We start from the raw sequence: 6,000 nt of genomic DNA, 5'->3' as shown, positions 1-6,000 counted from the left end.
TAAATTAACCCCGGAACAGCTAGACAAAATCTAGCAGACGCCAATGAGTAAATAGTGGTCAAAAGCGGAATTACCGCTGTCTGTCGAACGACCTGGTCTGAACAGCGTCCGACATGACATACAGCACCCAAAACTAAAAGAGCCACCTTGTCAGAATGCAGCATTACTGCTGCACAAGGTGGCTCTTTTACATAAAAATGCCTGGGGGGGGGGGGGGGGGTGACAGGTTCCCTTTAGAAGGGAACTCCACACATTACAGGAATAACAAGACATAACACAGAGTACATCACATACATTACACGTTAACACACATTCAAACATTGTAAATGCTTCAAACATAAAGATACCAAATGTACATTTTGGGTGAGGAATCAACAACAAGTGGAACACAATTGTGAAGTTGAACGAAATGTATTCGTTATTTTAAACTTTTGTGGAAATTCAAAAAGTGAAAACTGGGGCGTGTAATATTATTCGGCCTCTTTAACTTAATACTTTGTTGTGCCACCTTTTGCTGCAATTACAGCTGCAAGTCGCTTGGGGTATGTCTCTATCAGTTTTGTACATCGAGAGACTGAAATTCTTGCCCATTCTTCCTTGACAAACAGCTCTAGCTCAGTGAGGTTTGATGGAGATCGTTTGTAAACAGGAGTTTTCAGCTCTTTCCACAGATTCTCGATTGGATTGAGGTCTGGACTTTGACCAGATAAATGCCATTCTCAGAGAAAGGGGGCCGAATACTTTTGCTAGGCACTGTATATACAGGTCAATATATGTAATAGGCAGCAGCAGCAGACAGTAATGGAATAGACCCTCTTGATGTATGCAATAGAGTATGCCACATACAGTGCCTGCCTGACTAGCAGTGATATCTATAGACCCATATACACTCCCTGCCTACCTAGCACTGCAATCTATATACCCCGTAATTAGTCCAGTATTGTACTGCGTAGAGTATATAGGCTGCTGAGGAACCTACAAGGTGTCCATATATTCTAAGTACCCCAGTATTCTACTGAGTAGAGTATATAGGCTTCTGGGGAACCTCTATAAGGCTACGTTCACATTTGCGGTCTGCGCCGCAGCGTCGCCGCATGCGTCATGCGCCCCTATATTTAACATGGGGGCGCATGGACATGCGTTGCACTTGCGTTTTGCGATGCATGCGTCACTGCGGCGCACGCGTCCGGGCGCAGAGGACGCAGCAAGTTGCATTTTTGCTGCGTCCAAAACGCAGCGTTTTGCTGCGTTTTTGTTTGCGTTGTGCGTTGCGTCGCCGACGCTGCGGCGCACAACGCAAATGTGAACGTAGCCTAAGGTGTCCATATATTCTATATACCCCAGTATTGTACTGGGTAGAGTATATAGGCTGCTGAGGAACCTACAAGGTGTCCATATATTTTATATACCTCAGTATTGTACTGACTAGAGTATATAGGCTGCTGGGGAACCTACAAGGTGTCCATATATTCTATATACCTCAGTATTGTACTGACTAGAGTATATAGGCTGCTGGGGAACCTACAAGGTGTCCATATATTCTAAGTACCCCAGTATTGTACTGAGTAGAGTATATAGGCTTCTGGGGAACCTCTACAAGGTGTCCATATATTCTATATACCCCAGTATTGTACTGGGTAGAGCAGAGGTGTCAAACTGCATTCCTCGAGGGCCGCAAACAGGTCATGTTTTCAGGATTTCCCTGTATTGCACATGTGATAATTTAATCACCTGCACAGAATGGTTCCAGCACCTTGTGGAATGCTAAGGAAATCCTGAAAACATGACCTGTTTGCGGCCCTCGAGGAATGCAGTTTGACACCCCTGGGGTAGAGTATATAGGCTGCTGGGGAACCTACAAGGTGTCCATATATTCTATATACCCCAGTATTGTATTGACTATAGTATATAGGCTGCTGGGGAGCCTACAAGGTGTCCATGTATTCTAAGTACCCCAGTATTGTACTGAATAAAGTATATAGGCTTCTGGGGAACCTCTACAAGGTGTCCATATATTTTATATACCTCAGTATTGTACTGACTAGAGTATATAGACTGCTGGGTAACCTACAAGGTGTACATATATTCTATATACCCCAGTATTGTACTGACTAGAGTATATAGGCTGCTGGGAAACCTACAAGGTGTACATATATTCTATATACCTCAGTATTGTACTGACTAGAGTATATGGGCTGTTGGGGAACTTACAAGGTGTCCATATATTCTATATACCCAAGTATTGTACTGACTAGAGTATATAGGCTTCTGGGGAACTCTACAAGGTGTTGTAACATTTCACCCCCTACGGGTCTTGGGGAACACTCGCTTGGCAGCGGATTAACGTACTCAGGCACGGTTTCTCACACAAATCTGTCCATATGGTTTATTTAAACTCCACATAAACCAAACAGGGTACAGTCCATTTCATTATAGCCATGAAACATTATAGGACATCAGTCAGTTCATGTAGCAGATAGGCTTCTCTGCCGTGTATTATAATCCCCTTGTCTGGGGTTACCTTTCAGGAGTTCCACTCCTCACGCTGACTTCACGTCAGTCCCAGGTCCTCAACAGTGACAGTCCAGGTCTATGGTCTCTAAATGCTTCCAGGATGACTCCACTCCCAGGAGTCTCCAACACTGACCGTCCAGGACCTTGCACAGGAACAAACGGATCCATACACAGGAACCTCACAGGACCACGTGACCCGCACCTTGGTCACATTATCTACCTGTAACCACTCTCATGGGTGTGTGGCTAGTTTGTCCCGCCCATTTCACACAACTAGCCTAGTAAGTCTCCCTTGATTATTATACAACACTACACGAACTCTTGACGGACTACAGGTCCCAGAACAACCATGTTACATCAGACTTACCACGCAGACTCCCTCTGCGAAACATATCAGTCATTCACCACACTGCCAATCACTGTTTCATCACAACTATGCCTCCAAGTGCATCTTGAAGTGCACACACAGCGCCCCCTGGCTGTAACATTGGTCACTGCACCACAGGGTCCATATATTCTATATACCCGAGTATTGTACTGGGTAGAGTATATAGGCTTCTGGGGAACCTACAAGGTGTCCATATATTTTATATACCTCAGTATTGTACTGACTAGAGTATATAGGCTGCTGGAGAACCTAGAAGGTGTCCATATATTCTATATACATCAGTATTGTACTGACTATAGTATATAGGCTGCTGGAGAACCTACAAGGTATCCATATATTCTACATACCTCAGTATTGTACTGACTAGAGTATATAGGCTGCTAGGGAACCTACAAGGTGTCCATATATTCCATATACCCCAGTATTGTACTGACTAGAGTATATAGGCTGCTAGGGAACCTACAAGGTGTCCATATATTCCATATACCCCAGTATTGTACTGACTAGAGTATATAGGCTGCTGGGGAACCTACAAGGTGTCCATATATTCTATATACCCCAGTATTGTACTGACTAGAGTATATAAGCTGCTGGGAAACCTACAAGGTGTCCATATATTCTAAGTACCCCAGTATTGTATTGAGTAGAGTACATAGGCTTCTGGGGAACCTCTACAAGGTGTCCATACATTCTATATACCCCAGTATTGTATTGAGTAGAGTATATAGGCTTCTGGGGAACCTCTACAAGGTGTCCATATATTCTATATACCCCAGTATTGTACTGACTAGAGTATATAGGCTGCTGGGTAACCTACAAGGTGTCCAAATATTCTATATACCCCAGTATTGTACTGAGTAGAGTATATAGGCTGCTGGGGAACCTGCAAGGTGTCCATATATTCTATATACCCCAGTAATGTACTGACTAGAGTATATAGGCTGCTGGGGAACCTACAAGGTGTCCATATATTCTATATACCCCAGTATTGTACTGACTAGAGTATATAGGCTGCTGAGGAACCTACAAGGTGTCCATATATTCTATATACCCCAGTATTGTACTGACTAGAGTATATAGGCTGCTGGGGAACCTACAAGGTGTCCATATATTCTATATACCCCAGTTTTGTAGTGACTAGAGTATATAGGCTGCTGGGGAACCTACACGGTGGCCATACATTCTATATACCTCAGTATTGTACTGACTAGAGTATATGGGCTGCTGGGGAACCTACAAGGTGTCCATATATTCTATATACCCCAGTATTGTACTGGCTAGAGTATATAGGCTGCTGGGGAACCTACAAGGTGTCTGTCAGGACTCTGAACATTTTTTATTACCTTTTTGTGCATTACTGCCCTTTTCCAAGATGGCATCTTTGGTCTCATATGCTCTCATATGCACTGTCTTCCTGCTATAAAACTCCACCCCAGCCTTCAGTCTGTGCTTGTCATGTCGGACGCTGTTCAGACCAGGTCGTTCGACAGACAGCGGTAATTCCGCTTTTGACCACTATTTGCTCTTTGGCGTCGGCTAAATTTTATCTAGCTGTTCCGGGGTTAATTTACCTGATCCTCGGATTGGAAGCTGGGCCATGCCCATTGCCTTTAAATAGCTCTCCTGATCATTGGGCGTCGCCGATTATAGCTTCTGTCTTGTGCGTTGTTATCTCGGTCTGGAGTGGAGAGCTGGTTGTTGGAGATTCGTTGCTGGTGGTGTATTTTCCTTTGTCTTATTTACTCCTTCCTATATTTGTATTTATTTTGCCCTGCACATTTATAGTGTATTCCTGAGTGACTGCGGCGTGGTGTATATTTTCCTTTATCATTGTCTGTGCTAACTGTGGGTATTGGTGAATTACCTCTTCACTGGGTGGTGGGCGGAGGTTTCAGCCTAGGGTTGAAACAGGAGACAGGGTGAGGTTCGAGGCCTGGATATGCACACCATCAGTGTAAACTCCAGGTAGAGGGTCAGTCAGGATTTCCCTAGTCTGAGGGAAATTGCAGGGGCCCGGGTTATTAGCTCTCGCTCACCTAGTCTCCCTGTGACAGTGCTAGAGTATCCTGCTCCTGCACCTGCTCCTGTGAACTTGTGTGGAGATCCTGCTACTGAGCTCTGAGTTCCTGCTGCATACACCAGTTCCAGTAATCCTCCTTCATCTGCTGCTCGTGTTTACTTCCATCTGCATTTGCTGGACATGTAAGCTGTTTCTGCTCTGCAATAACCTGAGACTATCACCCAGGCCTCCCTGGTTGAGCTAAGATATTATTTGAACTGCCTTATAAGCATTTATATCTGTGTTTTAGACTAAGCAAGTACTTATTCGTGTCAAGTATCCTCAAGAATAATTGTGCTTCATAGACTTTCTGCGTGATTGCATTTTCCTCTGAAGTTTCCTATAGACTGCTAAGCTGCATTTAATATTTACTCCAAGTGTTGTGGACTTGAGTTTCTCTCTGCACCTGTTTGAATCACCGTGTGATAATATAGACTTTACCACTTATAAAACTGTGTCCTGTAGTTGTCTTGTTCCACGCAAAGAGTCTCCTGAGTTATCCCCTATAATTATTACAGGATACTCTAGCCTAAAAAAAAAAGGAGACTGCTGGAACAATGACTGCAGAAAGCTGATTAGAGCAGGTGTTTTCCATAATTAGATCACTGCAGAAAGATGTGGAAGGTCTGCAAAAGAAGTTTGGAAGCTTTGAACACAATCAACAAGTGTTTGGACAGACTTTGCAGGACTTAAGCAACCGCATGGCAGCCCAGAAAAACAAACTTGCTGGCATAGAGTCCCAGTATGGACGGGCTTTTCAGGACGTAAGCACGCAAATAGCTGCACAAGCGACTTTTCCCTCTGGGCAACCGCCACCAGCTAGCCCACCTAAGTTGCCCCCATTCAGATTTAATGGTGATCGCGACAAATTTCGTGGCTTTGTGAATCAATGTATGCTATATTTTGATGTGCATGCTGACCGTTTTCCTAATGATAGATCCAAAGTATTGTGTGTAATAATGCTGCTGACCGCACGAGCGCTCGCCTGGGCAAATCCGATGATTGAGTCTCGTGACCCACGGTTAAATAACTTGGATGA

This window comes from Ranitomeya variabilis, chromosome 6 (assembly GCF_051348905.1).
Source record: "Ranitomeya variabilis isolate aRanVar5 chromosome 6, aRanVar5.hap1, whole genome shotgun sequence".
Taxonomy (NCBI): Eukaryota; Metazoa; Chordata; class Amphibia; order Anura; family Dendrobatidae; genus Ranitomeya; species Ranitomeya variabilis.
This window is presented reverse-complemented; position numbering follows the sequence as displayed.